The 18,523-nt window shown below is 41.4% G+C and overlaps 1 protein-coding gene across 12 annotated transcripts in view; it reads left to right on the top strand.

Annotated features, from left to right (window-relative positions):
* APBB2 (amyloid beta precursor protein binding family B member 2) overlaps positions 1 to 18,523 on the top strand; it is a 190,667-nt gene that overhangs the window by 50,913 nt on the left and 121,231 nt on the right. For all 12 annotated transcript variants that reach the window (XM_040594575.1, XM_040594567.1, XM_040594547.1 and 9 more), the window contains exon 2: positions 12,348 to 12,444. The gene's annotated coding sequence lies outside the window, so the exon portion shown is untranslated. The remainder of the gene's footprint in view (positions 1 to 12,347; positions 12,445 to 18,523) is intronic.

The following is an 18,523-nucleotide window of genomic DNA, read 5'->3' as shown; positions in this document are numbered from 1 at the left end:
ACCCCTCAAAGAAGATGCATCCTTGTGACAGTGTCACTGTGATGAGGCAGCTAAGCCAGTCTAAAGGCCAGCTGCTGCTGAAAGGGACAGTTGGCTTAAATCAGTGTAGATGTAAAACTGTACCATTGCATGAAGCGTTTCACTCTGCTGGCTGGGGAACAGCAGCTTTGACTTTTACTTTTTGCAGTTAAAGGTACATGAAATGATTCCGTAAGCTGAGGTGAACACTCAGTTTAACCTATTGAGTCCAGGACTTTGTATTCCATTTAAGTTCTGCCTGCATAAAGTTAAAGACAGTTCCAGCTCTTGTTTATGCATATTTCGAGTTTATACTGTGCTTAATAGCAATACTAAATTTCACTGTTGCTTTTGACTGTGGGAATAAGTTGATTTTAAATGAAGACTCTGACTTGGCTGGCCTTGCAGGCATCTAAAATGTTTACTGTGTCTAACTACATGCATACCTACATGTATGTATGTACACACAGACACTCATACTTACATTTTTCTAAAGGAGTCTTGGAGCTACTAGTTCTCCCCCAGTAGCTCTGAGCAGTCAGCTTCCTGGGCAGGTAAACTGGAAATGATGGGAATTGCTGCTCTTGGCTTCTGTGGACTTCAGCTGAGGTTGCGCATGTTCACTTGTCATACTGCCTTCTAGTAACTTCTGGCATCACTTATGTTTTGAAGAGTCTGGTAGAGAGTTTTAATGTTGTGACTTTCAGGTGGTCCCACTTCGGCTGTCTGTGTTTGACTGAGGTGTGACTGGTCAGTGATTTTGTTCCGAGAGTGTGAACTCAGCACTTGTACTCCAAGACCTCTTGGAGGTGGTGTATGTGAGGAAAAATATTTGTAAACTCCCAAAGAGTTTTGAATTTTATTTTTCAGTTGTGGCATACACCTCGGTCTAGGTTCAGTGAAATTAGTGGCTAAAATCCCATTGATTTACTGGAGGCTTCCTCAAGACTTCTCCATCAGTACTTAGTTCAATTTGTTCTATTACATGCTTTGCTTCTTGTTGTAGACCACCTTCTTTTTAATTTTTAATTTCATAATACTTTGCATATTTTGTCACAGTTTAGCCAGAGTGGATCAATACACAGACAGCTCCAGAACTTTCCTGTCCAAGCCAGCATCACTCTCGAGTTTCTAGTCATTATTAGTACTCATTTAAGAAGCCATCAAGCCCCACTGTCTCTGTTGAAGAGGTTACATTTTTTTTTGCTGTATTGATTAACTTAACTGTTTTGAGTAAATTTGACTGCCTGTGGCTACTGCTGACTCTAGATTCCTGCAGTACCTCCAAGCAAAATGCTAAACATAGCTGGCATTCTTGGTACAGCATAAGTGGGTGTGTTGAGAATTCAGGGGCACTGGGACAAAGCACTGCAATGCCTATCCAGGATCCAGGGCAATCTTTTTCTTGTTTGTGGTGGGGGGTGATGTCTCATTCTATGGTAAATTCCATTTGGGAGTGTAGTGTTGAGCGATGAGATCCCTCTTGCTGTGGTGATGTTTGATGCCCCTTGGTTTCTTACTGGCAAGGATGGTTCTGCATGAGTTGGAAAAAATTCAGCGTACTGGGGGAAAATAATTTAATCTAATTCTCTGGAATCAAGGCCTTAGTTAAAGCAAGGAGATGGCAGGAAGTTTTATCATACCCAGAAATGACAGAGGTATAAGTGAGCTAAGGTGAGAGAACGTTAATTTTGATGTTAAATGGTGGTTTTTTTAAGGTAAATTTTGTTGCCTCCTTTTAGAGCATCTGCTAACAGCTGCTGTGAGGTCTGTTCTAAGATGGTATTTCAATGAAAATAGTAGCAATGTACAGGGTATATTACTGCTGACTGCAATATTGCAGCAACATACAAATTTCTGTAGTTTGACTTTTTTGTATTGAAGTGTAAATGTAGCCATTTGGCAGTGCAATTAATCTGTGATGTCCTGTAGGAAAATTTCCTTTCAATTCAAGATTAAATTAAGAAACTTTTTGATTTAATACAGACATAACTGCCTCTCTTGTGTACATGTATGAAGTTATTAAAAAAAACCAAAACAAAACCAAGCACAGCATTTGCTAATAAAAATCTACATCTTAAAACCTTATGAATGGAGAACTTGGGAAGAGCCTAAATGAGCATATTTTGAGCATAGCAATATAGCTATTGATGAATCTACAGGCTATTATTACTTTGTTAAATAAAACACTTTTAAAGCGATTGTCTTTTGAAAAAGCTTCCCAATCAAACAATTTATATCTTTTAATAAATATAATAAAAATCTTGGGGTTTATTTTATGAGCACTTGCCCCATCAGACTTGTGAGACGTGTTTTATTTCTTGGCTGTGTAATCATACTTGAGCAGAAGTTATTACTGAGAATTTTTTATTATTATTTTTTACGAAGTAGAAATGCTGAGTGGAGTCCTACAGCATGTAGTTCTTTGGATGTGATGTTTTGTCTGCGGTTTGTTGGAAAGGGTTTTTCAAATCAATATTAAGAATGTGCTTGTGTGTTGCGGGATAGAATATGGCTAAGTTTAGGAGAATAAACTTTTGAAGTCTGTAGAATGGTTAAGGAAAGCTTTGTATAACTTGAGGCAATGATGTAGTCAACCCTGTGTTGAAGTTAGAGGTCATACTAAGAAAAGTGAGAGGTCATTGGTCCATGCAGGAGCAAATATGTGATACAGGAGTAGCATCTCTGGCATATAAGTACCAAATTTCTTGTCATGTGACAGCCATCCTTGGAGTTTGCTCTTAAGTGGTTTTCTTCATGACCTTAGCTCGTAGCTTGTGATTTTGTACTTTCTATCTTCCTAATTTCTCTTCAGTGGAAAGCAAATTTTTTCTTGTTGTAGCTAGAATAGTTAATCATCATTTTCTCAGGAGAAACAGCAAGATCTCTTCTACCAGTGGACTCAAGGTGGTTTCAAGAAAGCAAAACAAAACTAAAAGTATATGGATTAGGTAAGAGGTTTTAGCCTCACAGCAGATTTTTATGACACAGTAGGAAGGTGTATGCTTGTTTTTTGAAGAAGATCAGAAAATTAATCTCATTCTTTTTGTGAGGTTATTGCACCAATAATAGATCTCCACATCAGAAGTAGGAAATTGAGAAACTACTGTATAGCACTAGAAGTGCAGTCTTAAGTAAAAAAAAAAAATAAAAAAAATTACATATCTATCTCTTGGTAAGAATTGTGAGACCACAGCTGCTCTATTTCTCATCTGTTTTACTTCCTTAAGAGATCAACCCTAGATAGTGAGTCAGCTAGCCAGCAAAGATGGTTAAGAAAGGAATAAACTAAATAAGGATTTATTTTTTTTAATTAACCACTGGCTATTCTGAGCAAGAAATATTCCAAGTACTTGCTGACCCTGTTTTGTTTTAAAAAAAAAACAACGAAAACCAACAAAACAGCACCACCATCACCACCCCTCCCCGCCAAAAAAAAAAACAAAACCCAAACCAAACAAAAAAAAATAAACCCCAGAAAAAAAACCAACAAAACCCTAACAAATTATATTTGAGGTGATTGAGATGGGACGGGTCTAATAGTTACTTCTGATGGTGATTCTGCCTTAATTCTTCTAAGCATGTATGTAATGATCTATTCCAAACTTTTCATAGACTTGCCTAAGATCTTTTAGTGGGGGGGGGGAAAGTGCTGTAATAATTTTTTTAACTTTTCCCCCCTCCTCCTCCCCCAACCAGAGTGACAGAGGCTTGTAAGGTGGAGGAGATGATCACTTTTTACAGCTAAGCACCTGTTGAGCAAAAATTTTTGAGTATGTTGTCCTGATGTGCAGATAAGTATGATTTCTGTTAGTACACACTGCCTAAGTTAAAGGTTCTTCATTGTCTTTTAGCTGGCTTTGAAGCCAAAATTATGGGGTCCTGTAAGAGCATCATTAAAATTGACCACGACTAAAACTGGAGAGAGACTTGAGCCTTTCATTCAGGTTTTTTTTTTTCAGTGCACTCATTTTAAGTGTGCAGTTCGAGGGTCTGCTTGAGATTTAATGAATGCAACTTGGTCTCCTCCTGGACAGTTTTTTCCTTTATAGATTTCCTTGTATATATGAAAATAATGTAAAAGAAACAGTATGAAACAACACAGATATGCGACAAAGACACCCTTCTAATGGCATAGTAGATCTGCAGTGTGAGTGGATGCTCAGGCTAATGCGACAGCTGCGTGAAGGTCAGCAGTGCTGGTGGAGGGGTTAGCTAAGCAGGATGCTGAAAGGCAGAGAAGAGAGTGCTAGAGAAGCCAAGTTGGCATTGCTGAGTGCCTTGTCACGTGATGTGGTAAACTGTGTGCCTTGCCCTGGCATGGTGGGTATCAGGGATGCTCTTAAGACGGAGCACCCTGTTGTGTGCAACATAAGCTGGAAAGTACAGGAGAAAATCAGGAGGGGTTGCAGAGAATTGTACAGTGATAACAGTGTTCAGAATAGGGATGAGTAACTGAAGTCATTTACTGGGAGAGTTTGTACTTCAGGCACAGGTAATAATGCTTTGTAAAAAAAGGGATCTGACACGCCAATTCAGATTATACTTGAGTTCTGCAGTACAATTCTAATAACCTGCTTTCATTCAGGCGCGATTACAAGCTAAGGCTGAGTGTGACTCCATTTTAATTGGTCCTGGTTTAGCTTATGTTTTGTGAAATTACTGTCTTAATGGTGGGCAAGTACATCTCTTGGGAAGTGTGGACAAAGGACTACCTTGTTGGGAAAATGGGCTCTGTTTTGTGGAGTGCCTGAGTTGAACAGAATGATGTAATACTTTAACATAATCTTGTGAGAAGGTCTATTGCATTTCTGTTTGTGTCCCTGTTTCTTCTGTCGCGACTTGTCCTGTTTTGCTGGGTTTGACCTGTTAATATATGTGCAGAACAGGAGATGGAGAGAGAATAACTAAAGAGCATGCTTTGCGCCCTGGAGGGGGAAGGATGACTTAAGCTAAGATGCTGCCTCCATATCCCATGGGTATGATATGTGGTAAAGTGACTGGATCTCCTGCATTATTCATTGCCATGGGCTTCTGCTGTGACGTGGGTGTTTATCACATGAATAGTTGTGCTGTGGGTTGCTGCATAAAAGGTGTGTGTGACCTGAATACTCATCACCCACAGGTCTTTCTCTAAGTGACAGATAAAACCTGGTCTCAAGTATGGTATGTCTGCTAAGAAGTCGAATCATCTGGAGATGTTTTTTACTCCGACAGCTTGTGGAGGAACATCTTTAGTTGCTTCTAACCCTCATGGTTGGTCTCTGTCACATGTATCAGTATGAATTGCCAGGCTATCAATTCCTTCCTTAAAATGTGATGCCTGTGTGAAAATAAGTTTTATTAACATTTGTTTGGAAAATTATTCAGCTAGCTAAGTTGCACCCCATCGTGCTAAGAATAAGATTTTTTTGAGAGAAATTCCAGGCTGCTTTGTTCTCAAATACTGATTCAAGTTTGTTTATTTCTGCTTTTAATTTTTTTTTTTTTAATTCTTTTTAACTCAGCTGGTTGAGTGTTTTCAAAGCACACTTGTTTTGCTGCTGAAGTGCTAGCAGCAAATTGTGCATTGGGCTTTTGTGAGCTCTAAAGCTTGGGTCAGGAGGGATGAGCAAACACAAGGTACAGCTTGATTGCCATCCACTGGGGGGAAAACATGCTGCGGTGTTATTTGGACTGTACTTAAAGAGTTGCTGTTGAGCGATATGTACCCCTGTATGTCAATTGTGCTGCACTTTTGGCATAATAACCCAGAAACGGTCAGCCTCAGCCCAAGTGTCTGCTCAATTTGCTAATAGCAGCTACTTGTCAGGTTCATGCTGCAAGTCATGATAGCAGTGATGCTGAAAGCTGGAGAGAAGGGGTAGACTTAGGGACAGAAAAGAGGAACACAAGGCTTAGTTGTGCTGCTTGAGTGATGCTTCATGCACTGCAGACCGCCTGCTGGAGTGCGGGAGCTGTGTTCAGGATGTTTCTATACTCACTTCCATTGGCTTTTGCACATTGGATGTATGTCTGCTGAGGCCTAGCACCAGAACAGCATGTGTCTTACTGGAACAGCTCCTTGACCTGGCTTACTGATTCACCTTAGAATCATCATAGAATCATTTAGTTTGGAAAAAACCTTTGAGATCATCAAGTCTAACTGTTAACCCAGGACTGCCAAGTCCATCACTAAACCATGAGCACCGCATGTACTTGATATTTAAATACCCCCAGGCTGGTGATTCCAACATCTGCCTGGACAGCCTGTTCCAATGCTTGACCACCCTTTCAGCGAAGAAATTTTTCCGAATATCCAATGTAAACCTCCCCTGGCTCAACTTGAGGCCGTTTCCACTTGTGCTGTCACTTGTTACCTGGGGGAAGAGACTGACCCCCACCTCGCGATAGCCCCCTTTCAGGGAGTTGTAGAGAGCAGGAAGAACTCCCTGATCCTCCTCCTCAACACCCCCAGCTCCCTCAGCTGCTCCTCATCAGGCTTGTGCTCCAGCCCCTTCCCCAGCTTGGTTGCCCGTCTCTGGACACGCTCCAGCACCTCTGTGACCCTCTTGCAGCGAGGGGCCCAAAGCTGAACGCAGGATTTGAGGTGGGGCCTCACCAGTGCTGAGTACAGGAGGACAGTCACTGCCCAGGTCGTGCTGGGCACAGCGTTTTGGATACAAGCCAGGATGCTGTTGGCCGCCTTGGCCCCCTGGGCACGCTGCCGGCTCACGCTCAGCCAGCCATCAACCAGCACCCCCAGGTCCTTTCCCTCCAGGCAGCTTTCCAGCCACCCTTCCCCAAGCCCGTAGCGTTGTGTGGGGTTGTTGTGGCCCAAGTGCAGGAGCCGTCACGGGGCCTTGTTGAACCTCATACGCTGGCCTTGGCCCATGGATCCAGCCTGTCCAGCTCCCCGTGTGGAGCAGACCCTTCCTACCCTGAAGCAGATGAATGTTCCCCCCTTCAGCTTGGTGTCCTCTGCAGACCGACTGAGGGTGCACTTGATCCCCTTGTCCAGATGGTTGATAAGGGTATTGAACAGGGCTGGTGGCCCCACTTGTGACTGGTGACCTTAGGAAGCTGAAAATACTCAGCAGTGGATGTGCCAAGTCCACAGGCTCTAAGGGTAGGGTATTTCCATAAGTTTTTTACTGGTAGGATATTATGATTTACGTGTAACTATAGAAGGACAACACAATCAAAATGGGTTTTTTGGGGTGCACAATCTGACAGGACCAGGTGAGCGGGAGCTGTTGCTGAGCAGTGGGAGATGTTAGCCTCTCTGAGGCTGAACATGAATTCTGCTTCAGTGTCAACCAGTGCTTTTCTTCTGCTTTGGTGTCTGTGCAGCAATGCTCAGCAAGCAGTAAGACTTGAGAAAAGCAGCCAGGGGACCAGTGTAACACCCTGTGGTGTTTGGGAGCAGTCACTGGTGACATGGAGGTCTGTGTTGATAATTTGAGGGCGATGGTGGTGAAGATTTGCTAAAATAAAAATACAGATTTGGTCCAGACTGGCGTGACAGGAAATTTTCTTACCTCTTCTCCTCCCTACCCCACTCGTCCCCTGCCCAGCCCTTTCTGTACAAAACTTTAAAAGGAAAAACAAACCCCACCTTCCAATATCCACATTGGACATTTCTAATAAAAAGAATCACTGAAATGAAGGGGGCAGACTTGGGTATTGCTCATAAATATGAAGACTTTCCTCACAGTGTCTTCTGTAGTGATCCCTCGATCAGTGCATGTTGTGGGGAGGCAGAAGCCCCCTGTCCACATTCCTTGTTGGCCCAGGAGGACCCAACCAATCTTCTGTCCTTTCCGGAAGGGTATCCAGAATATGCTTTTTAACCTGGAAGGGGAAGAGTGGGACCCCTCCTTTAAATAACACATAACCAAATCTCATCAGTTTTGTTGGACTTCTCAGAGTTCATAAAACGTGCATTTCAGTGTTTTAGCCAGTAATTGTGAAAGAAATACTTCTTCCCTTCAAAATTTTGTGCTTCAAGATTTTGGGAAGGCAAAATGCCATCTAAGTAAGTGATGCTATTTTTCTTTTGGCCTGCTAGGGCGGTAAGTGAATTAATGTGTAAGATGCTTTCTTCTGTGCGTTTGGCAAAAACTGCTGTCAAAGAAAGTAAGATGCAGACACAGGAAGGTAGATGCTAGAAACATCAGAGGATTCTTGAGGCAGGAGAGCAGCCTTCTCCACCCTGTTTTTAATGAGTCTTTTACCTGTCATTATGTTGTAAGAATATCATAATTTGTTGGTTTGTTTTTTCTTTTAAACTATTTCCAGAGTCGCGCCCCTAGAAACCTCAGAACAAAACTCAGCTTCTCCTTTTCTCCTCCTTTCGGAAACCAGCCGCAGCAGCCTGGGTTCTCAGGGTGCTTGTATGAGGCTCACCAGGAGGCTGTCTGATGGAGTGGAGTTAGAAATTGGTAGTGTTCTTTCTTGAAGGAAAGAGAAAAATTTGTCCCTAAAATAAATGACCATGCTGTACTTATTAATTATTGATGTTATGCTAGACTACTACTTTCTTCCATTTTTAAATTGGAGGGAGAGGTAGAAATTTTAATGGAGGAGTATGTGAGATCCTGTGATTCCTGCTTAAAAAGCAATTTAAGGCAGAGTCCTCAGTCTGATAATGTAAATGCAGCATGCCGACATGTCTGTGTGTGCTTAGAGAAAACTGCAGTATGAAAATTGTCGCCAGTTTCATACTGATACCAGTTCACTCATCTCTTTATGATGAATACTGTACATATGTAATATCTTCAACCTCATGCATGAGTTCATAACTGTGCTTCCATTTTAAAAGCACAATAATTTGGAAATCTCTAGTTATTTTTCTCAGAGCCACCAGTTCCCTGCCGACTTTCGTGTTACTGATTTTATACCCTTCTACCCTGCCCAACACAGGCAGGCTTGCAGGCTGTTAGCAATATATAGCCATTACTATAAGGGGTACACGAGGAGGGCTTCAGCGTGATGTAATCCTTATATTTGTATTCCTTGAAGCAAATAGTTGGGTTTATTTTCCTACAAAACAAGCTTTTGATGTGAAGAAGTAGAAGACTATCTTGCTCTCCTTGGAGGGACGCGCCACCCCCAAGCCCAGGCTGTCTGCTGTCTTCTGGGACCATCCAAGAAGCACTTGCCCCGTGGGCAAGGGGGAAGAGTTGGGGAATATTTTTTATTTTTTGGTGTCAGTTTTTAGATTAAGTGGATTTAAATCACAGTAGCTCTGTTTAAGTCAGCAGAAGCACCTGAGAACCTCACTGGTGCAGTTTTTTTCTGATTTAAAGCCAAGAACAGAAATGCAATGCTATTGCTGAGGAACACACTATTTATATGGTGTGTGCTTCATGAAAAAAGTTACCGAAGTATAAAACCTATTTTGGTGCTGAATGACTCCAGTTGAAATTTGGCAATTGGAAACCTGCCTCTTTCATATTTAACTTAAACCTTGAAGTTCCTTACCAAGAGCAAGGAGTTTGGAAGGGAGAGCAATCAAACCTGCAAACCTCCTTAGCTCTTGGCAGGAAGCCACCAGGCACAAGCACAGGCTGCAGCAGAGCAGAAGGAAAAAAGCTGCAGTGATTCCTAGCTTGGTAAATTCCTGCAAAACCTCAAGAAAGTAACTTTGGTCTGAGTTTGGACATTGCAAGTCTGTAGGGAGTCTATCAGGTAGATGTTTGTCTCTGTGTTGAGAAATGACAGAAGCTTTTGTTCTAGCATCTCAGCAGGGTGATTTTTGTTATTTCTAACGGTAATTCTGTGATGCGCCCAAGATCAGGTTGCACGCTGGCATCTGTCAGTTCATTTGTTTCTGAGGCTAGCTGAGGACTGGATCTCAGGTCTGTGTCCCATGAAAATCCAAGTACCTAGGAATGTCAAGCCTACTTTAAGTATTTATTGCCCTGTCTTTGCAAAAGATGGGAATAGGGACTATTTAATTTTTCAAACTTGCACCTAGTATAACCTCACCCAGCCAGTTTATTTCATTAATTGTAACAGTATGTTCCTACTTTGTCATCTGTGGGCGTTAAACATTTGGTAATTCATTTTCTAAGAAGGGTATCAGTGCCTGCATGCTATCTGCCTTCCATTTTACTGCTTTTAATGAAGTCCTAAATGAATTATTCTAGATTGCATAGATCTGGGAGATTGAGCTTGCTGCAGTGTTGGCTGGCTGAGCTTTTCTTTGTAATATTTTTATAAATAGAAAGAAAAAAAATTCCTCTCTTCAAATCTGAGTCGTTTTCAAGTCTGCCAATTTTCAAGGCAGGCAACATAGTAAAAATGTGGGTGGGGAGGTGGACATGTTCAGCAGGATACAAAGGAAGGGAAGACAGGGTGGGGAGAGATTCTCATCTGGGAAATAGAAAATGTTGGGTGTGCAGTAGCACAGTTTTAGGCATTTGTCATCAGTGTTAACATCCCTTTAGATCAGAGGTCAGATGTCTCTTGTTGAAACTTTGTTTTTCAGTTTTCTATCTGCTGTTTTGATGGAGAGTTTGGTCATTCTTACCTTTGAGACCTCTATTTTGTGTTTCAGCCTTTCCCCTGATCCCAGAACTGGCAGCTGATCCCATTTTAGTTTGGATTGAAAAATTGTCGTGTTTCAGACATAAAATACTTTTTGAGCTGCTGTCTATTTTTTTAATTGAATTAACTACTGTATCTGTTGCAGTTACACTGGACATGGTTTAGAACAAATTAGGTTTCATATGTAGGTTGAAGAGGGTTAATTATAAAAATGGCTGTGCCAGCACAGATGCATCTGTGTTTATCTTGGGAAGAAAGCCCTTAAATTATTTGGAAAAAAGCTAGCATGTATGCCCAGTCTGTGGAGAAGTTTGGGGTCTTAACATTTAACCCAGAAAGTTTTGTTTATATAAAACCTGTGAATCTCAGACAGAAGGAGATCTCTAGTTTTTTGGCTTTACTGGTATGAAGGTGTTAACACAAAGTGTGTTTTCTCTCTCTTCCTCTTTTTTTCTTTTATGTCTCTTGAATGCTGAAAACTGATCATCTGATACAAAAGTCCACAAATGTGCCTGCTAGTTGGGCTAGAATATTAATGAGCATTGTTCTCTTTTCCTCCTGCCCTCTTGAAGAGGTTTTTTTAAAAGTAAAGTTTCATTATTGAAATGAAAATGAGTATATTTTCTTGATTTCTTCAAAAAGCTTTAGATTTAAAAAATATTTTTCATCTGGCATATAAAAACGTCTATTTTCAAGTTTCCAAATTACAAATATGTTTTTTAACAAGAACATTTTTAGCTCACTTGAATGATCTGTTCTTAGTACTTTCTAGGATTTATAGTTCTTGGATTTCTGTTAGAATAAGGACAGGAAAAAATAAATCTCTCTTTTAAAATGGAGTATAGTTTGACTTGATTTACTTGGGTTTTAGCTTTAAGAAAGAAAAAAATATTCTTAAACTCTGCAGCAGATGAGCTTTGTATCTTCAGTTTTCCATATTTATTTTCTCCAGATGGGAGAACAAATATAAAGTTGACTAATATCTTCAATCCTAGAACACAGTTGACTGACAGATCTGCTGCCATTGATGGAGTATGTTCTGATGGGGAGATAACCTTGATTCTGTCACTATGTGGCAACAATCCCGATATATTTTTCAGTACCAAACCCCATAGCATTAATGTAATCATTTATCAGGGGGTGGAACAGTTAGGGAATGACTGTGATGCAGCATACAGACTTTACAAAAAATAAATTATATATTTGATATCTACAGAACACAAGCATAATTGAAAGGATGATTTTTCATTTTATTTTCTAAACTAGGTTATGAATTTGCTGTTTAGTGGGGACTTTTTCCTGCTTTTTTCTAACTTGGGGCTCATCTCTATCATCTAAGTTAATTTTCTTCATGATATTCAGTGTTAATGCATGGGGAAAACCACAAGTCTGTAATGCAGTGCAGAGAGAGAATTTAAAGCATGCTTTGCAGCGTCTCTTACATGCCCAAGCTGTCATAGTCTAACAGCAGCTTGCAGCACCTACCTGCTGTGGGAAGATCCCTGCTCTGTAATATAGGGATCCTCTGTTCTGCTTGTACTTCTCCTGTGTGTGTGTTGTTGAATGCAGATGGTTTTTAAGGATTTAAATGGAAGGTGCCTTTTTGGGTTAGTCAGTTGTGCTCATCTGATTCCCAGACTCCCGCCGGCTTGCTGGCTCCCCCTGCCACAGAAGGTAGCTGTGTAGGTTTCTTCTGATAGCCTGAAACCTGCACCTTTGTGAGCTCAGTGGTGTTCATTAATCCCTCCTTGACTCTTCATAAATGAAAGCTGTAATACATGACTTTTGTTTTGCAGCTTGCCTGATTTCTGTAGCGACCTGAGGGGGTGCTGGCTCCCAGGACTCCAGGACTTGGTGCTCTGGTACAGGCTTTCCACCAACGAGCTGGGGAGAGTAAGTAACCTGCTCCATGTCTGGGGATCCTATGGGCTGGGGGGTGCCTCTTTCTGCACTTCTTTTGGCCCACATTGCAAACACTGAGGTCTTGGACTTCTCCCAGCATAGAGACTGGAGGTACCCATATTTCTATGCAGCATTTATATTATTTTTTTATCATGATGTTTGTTAACAAAGTTGCTGCAGCTCTTCTGTACTCCAGCAAGAGAAGTTCTTGGTTTATCCATTCTTGCAGATTAGCTGTGTTTGTACAACAAACTGCTACAACTTACTCTGCCACCTCGTGAGAAAAGGCAGTATGCAGCAGAGGTGTTTGACGGTAGTGCTGTTCCATTGTGGTGTCAGTAATACTGTCTGTTAATGAGGACACCCGTGTTGGATTTCAGTGTTCTGTGCAGAAGTGCAGTCTCCTGCAGTGTGTTGAAATGGTTCTGTGTGGGTCTTGGAGTGGGAGGGAGGCCCACAGCAGCAGCTGCTTTGTGGCACCAGCTGAGGCTATCTGTGTGTGGGAATCATCTGGTGGCACGCTCCCCAGCAGCATCTGCTGCTGTGGCTTTCCCTTCCTTCTCATGTGACCTTACAGGCTGGGGACATACTTCCCAGTACCTGGCAAGCCAGGGGGCTTCTCATCTTTGGAAATAAGATACGTGAGAAGTCTGGTGTTGTGTACCCACAAAGAAAGTGCTGTTAGCTGGAAGGTTTGGGCTAAGCATGCCTGTAGGTTTGCCTGTGCTGCACTGGCAGAGCCCTGGGGAGGAACTGCACTGTTTGCTGCCAGAGGCAGGAAGTTTCCCCATCAGGATTGCTGTTCCACCTTCCTGACATGCAGCCAGCGCTTTTCTGGGCTTTTGCTGTGATCCTGTTAAGGGTGTTATTTTATACAGTCCTAACTGGTGGAGATGAGCTGGTAGAGCTTTCAGATGTATGCCAGCCTTGTAGCCACTATGCAGATCTTGTGCATGCCTCAAGTTCTTGTTTTACTTGTGGGGTGCACAGCTGCAGACTCTTAGCCTGTGAGTTTCCTCTTTAGCTGGTTAGTTAAAATGTAGAGAGGAGATAAATGCTGCTACCTAGCTGAGGCAATGATTTAGAAAATGATCTTTCGTGCTGCATGTTGTTTTTCCCAGAGAGTTCCTTATTTACAAAGGACTTCCCATCCTGAAAAATTTCAGAGGTTTTTTGGGTTTGTCAGCCTGCACCCCCCTCCATAAAGCTACACTGTGGTGAAATATTTCTTACTGAAGTAGTCTGTAAGTGCTCTTGCTGTCCTGAGAAATTTTATGTATCAGTAAAGGAGTTTCATAATTTCTCTTTAAATAAGATTCCAGTCTCTTCCTTGGGGAAGAAGCTGTTGGGTTGGGGACCTTCACCTTAATAGGACCAGTCACCCTCATTCATCTTATTCCTTTTTTCAGCCATGTCTGGTTCCCTCAAAGGCCTGTCCATCAAAGCATCTTTAGATGAATTCCTTGCTGCATGATGCCTGGCTAGCCTCTGTTCCACTGTCAGGAAGCACTCTGCCAGGGCATGGTGCAGCCATTGGCCTGGCGTTAGCTAGGTGTCTTGCAGGCAGCTTTGGAGGCCATCCTTGCTAATCTTCAATCAGCATTCTCATGGCAGACTGCTTTGATGCCAAGCTGAGGGGAGTAGGGCTTCAGTCATTGTTTAATGCAGTTGAAACTCCTCACCCCAGCTGCTCAGGGCGGATACAGCTTGCCAGATCCTAGACTTTCAAATTAAAAGGAAAGGTTACTCATTTTGTGTTAACTGTGGGTTTTGGAGGTAATAGAGTTGGTGTGGGTTCAACCGCCTGAGCAGCTATTGCTTCTTTTCAGAGTCTTTCAGCAAGCCTTGCAGACAAGGCATGGGTGTTATGCTCACAGTGGAATCAGTGCTAACCCCATTGTCTCTGAGATCACAGGTGCTGTATCATTGACTAATTCTTTTCCAGATTTCACTGAATTAACATGTTTAACATGTCTACAGAGTACATTTTGAAGGTGGAAGTCCATGCCAAGATACAAACTGCGTGGATGCAGCAATAGCTCAGGGTTGTCCTTCAGACCATATCAGCACCTTCCGCCACACCCCAATGGGATCTCTGCTGCTAATAAGAATTTTCATGGCTGTTGCAGTATTTCTGCTGAGACAGTAATTTCTGTAGTGTGTGTGTCTCTCTGTTAGGAGTTGAACCAGAATCAGCAACTTGTTTCATAGGCCAGTGGAAAACCCATGGTTGCTCTCACCTCAGGATATACTTGCATTGGTGAACCCTCTGCATTGGTGAGCCCTCCTCAGTTAAACAGTTTCTTACTAAGAGTCATTTAAAACTGTTGGCTACAAAGCAATGAGGTTGGTTGAACCTGAACTTCAGGTCTAAGTGTGGCCCAAAAGACACAAATTGTGCGATACCTTGTAAGGAGCCTATAGGAAATCAGTTTAATGGGTCTCATTCTAACTGACCTCAATTCAGCCTGTTTTGGTGCTGAGATCATGTATTGTACTTGTTGCTTGGCAAATACGGTTGCAGTACCTCCATGGTAGCTCCTCATTAGCGTGCTGCATCCCTCTCTGTGGCTCAGCAGAGGCTATCAGAAGGTTGTTGCTTAAGACTGGAGAGACTAGCTGCTTGTTTGTCCAAGATGTGATTCACAAGATCAGGCTAATTCTCTGGTGCCTGATTTGGTTAATAATAGTAATAGGTTGTGAAGGAAACCCTGGAGGAACTTCTCAAATTGCAGCAGGTAAATGGAATAGCCTGTGCTTCTGCTCCCAGTGCTGTCATCCTTCATCATCACCTTTTGCCACTGGTAACAGCAGCAGAAGATGTAGTACTGGGTAGTGTAGGACACGGTTCGGCCTTTTTTACTACCTTAGTATATCACACTTTCAAAAAGAAATTAAGTTCTTGCTATACTGATAGCAATTGTCCTTGCAAACCAAGGACACAGCTCTTGCCTTGGGGGAGGGTGTTGTGGAGAGGAGAAACCTGAAAAGAAATAACTGAATCTTAGCTGGTTGTTTGTCTTGAGCTGGTAGTTTATTGTCCCCAGACTCATCTTATTTGTCAAAAAATCAAAAATGGTATCATGAGGTAGAAATTAATCATATTTCAGAAAATGTTAAATAAAATTGCTTTTTTAATAGACGATTGCAATATTTAATGTGATTATTCATGGCTCAGGATTAGGAAGCATCAGCAACAACATGAAACTATTCTGATTATTCTGACAGACATTTAATTATTTAAAAACCTGGTTTTTTCTAAGAATTAAGTTCTTTCATCAAGAAAGTGGAACTCTTATGTGATAACTGCAGATAACGAACCATATTTTGACCTGTGACTCAGTTAACAGATCATTCTTTTTGAATGCTGAGAATCCTTTCCACTGCACTGCTATATTGTAGGATAACACGGCACAAGGCATGTCAGTTTGGGAACAATTTACACTATATTGCAGCAGTTGTCAATACAGTATGGGTTGTGAATGGAAGGGGAAGGAGGGACCCAGGAATATGCTTATATTATTCTAAATGCATGTCTTCATTAGATTCGAGGAAAGAATCAAAAAGCCCTAATGAGAGCCTGTCTCACAACTACTGTTTATGCAAGTGATTGTGGTGACCGACACTAATATAAAACCGGATTCAGATGCAAGGTGGGTCATGTCTGTACATCATTCAACATGTAGAAAGACTGACCGGAGTTTTGTCTCAGTATGCTAGGCATGGGTCTCAAATACTCTTTTAGTTAAATAAAACTACACATCCTACGTTAGTTGGTGTGGCTGTCTCTTATAGCCATTGTTTTTGAGGGAAGGTGAGGCTAAACAAGTACTTTGAGAGAAACACCAATATAATTCTCAGTGTAATTGCTACTGAACTGTTTTCAGAAATATTTCAGTATGATGCTGCTACGTTAATCATGAGGGTTTGTTATAGAGCTATAAAGGTAGTTTGTGTAGCTTCCTTCTGGAAAGACATACAAAACTCCTGGCTTTTAAATTTCTTATTACCTGATCTTAAAGTAATATTTTTTTCCTGTGATAATGCAGAAATTATTCTTTCCATCATTTCTTCATTTACTAAAATGTGGAGGGGTTTTGTATGGCTGATGAACAACTGTTTAATCCATAGATGTATTATATGAGAGTTCTCTGTATCAAATGGCACTGCCATAAAACCTGCCAAAAGTGGAAACAAAGGAGAAATTTGTGTACTCTTATTTGGATAATACAGCATTGTTGTCCATATGAGTTAGTTCCTCATGACTTTCAATTTATTTTTCTTTCATACCCCTGTGGTGAAAAAACAAAGAAAAAACCCCAAAACCAAACCAACAGAACCCCACCCAGAGGGCTGAATTGTTTTCTTGTCAAAAATGTAAATTAGTTGCTTACTTCCTATAAATAAGATTCTAGTCCTTCCTTCAGTTCAGCAGCAAAGGAAATTACTGCTTATGCAACTAGAACTGTAGCTGCTGTCTGGTTTATGGTCAATTGAGACATTCAGCACTTGGTAACTGTACCTAGAAGGGTCACATCTTAGATGTTTGGGTTTTGGGGTTGGGTATTTCTATCTGGTGGCATTTTTTGGATGGGTTCTTTTTTGGTTGTTGTTGGGATTTTTTTGGGTATTATTATTTTTTTTCACTTCGTACCCTGGATGTTCTTGTTATTCACTAACCATGTAGTTTTATAACTCTGCTGGATTTTTGTCCAGTGGTGGTGATTTAGATTCTCATTAACCTCTAAGTGAATTCCACAGAAAAACTGTCAATGGTGTGTTTTGTGTTTTTTTTTTTAATTTTTAAAAAATCACATCAGAGAAAAGTACCTCCTGTTCAGGTGCTTACCCCCATCATATTACACAATTCATAACTTTTGAGATGATTTTGTTAGATGATTTGATACCCTTTTGGAAGGCCATTCTTGGACTACCTTTCATTGATGTTAGGTATGTTGTAATTTCCAGCCTAAATTTAGCAGTAACTGGTTTACATGCACTCATTTGTTGTGCCAACATTACACTTTAAAGTTTTGTTGGTTCTGTCAGCCTTTGTTTAGCTGTAAGCCAAACCGTTAATATCCTTGTCGAAGACAGAAATCTGGTACCTTGGTTATCATCCAATTTCCTGTGTTTTCCATTAATCCCTGGTGTGTGAGAGACCAGATGCCTTTGGGCTGTTTCAGATGAGGTCTGGGCATTACCTCGCACGATGGTGTCAGTGTTTTCCTAGCTCTGCGGGAAAGGCTGTAACCAGAGAATGTATTTGCCTTCCCCCATGCATGCATCTCCGTGGAAGCTCTGAGCAGGTCAGTACTTCACTGGTGTAGCTGGATCTCTTTTCTTCCATCACATCCAAACGTTTGCATCACAGCCAAACACTGACAGCAGAATTTCTTAGTGATTCCCTGAGTGAATGACCTTGTGCTCTGTGTAACATTCGTTACATTTCTACTATGCTCCTTAGCGCCCGATTTTCCTTTAGGTGAGTCTATCTTTCTCTTTGCAGCAGAGTCCAAATTTTGTGTCACCAGCAGATTACACTAACTTTTGTGACAAGATCATTAATGATCATATTAACTGAAATTACTTTTTCTAATCTGATACTTTCCCCTCTTTGGTTTAGTTTGTATTTTGCCTTCCTTCTTACTGTGTCAGAAGGAGAAGTTCCCAGTTTGCTTCCACTGAACCATTTATTTGAACCTTTCTTTATTTTCCCTCTTGTTAACTCCTACGAAGTAAACAGTTTGTGCTTCCCTCAGTGCATCAAAGCTCCTGTACAATAGCTTTGATAACTGTCCATTCCTGAAGTCTTCCTGGTTTTGCAGCCTCTGAAAAATACTTCAAGCAGCTTGTCTGGGCTGTTGAAGTTTGTATACTGCATCTGAGATCAAAATCAAGCATGGAGGAAGCCTGTGTTAGTGTCTTACAGCCTTCCGTTGCCACAGGGAAAATAACATTTTGTTAAAGTACCCATTTGCTTCAGCGTCGTTCCTCTGCTGTGAACTGTAAATTGTATTTTAGCTGGTTGTCCAGTGGTCAAGAAGCAGACACACACACACAAATACAA

This window comes from Falco naumanni, chromosome 1 (assembly GCF_017639655.2).
Source record: "Falco naumanni isolate bFalNau1 chromosome 1, bFalNau1.pat, whole genome shotgun sequence".
NCBI classification, from domain to species: Eukaryota; Metazoa; Chordata; class Aves; order Falconiformes; family Falconidae; genus Falco; species Falco naumanni.
This window is presented reverse-complemented; position numbering and strand designations above follow the sequence as displayed.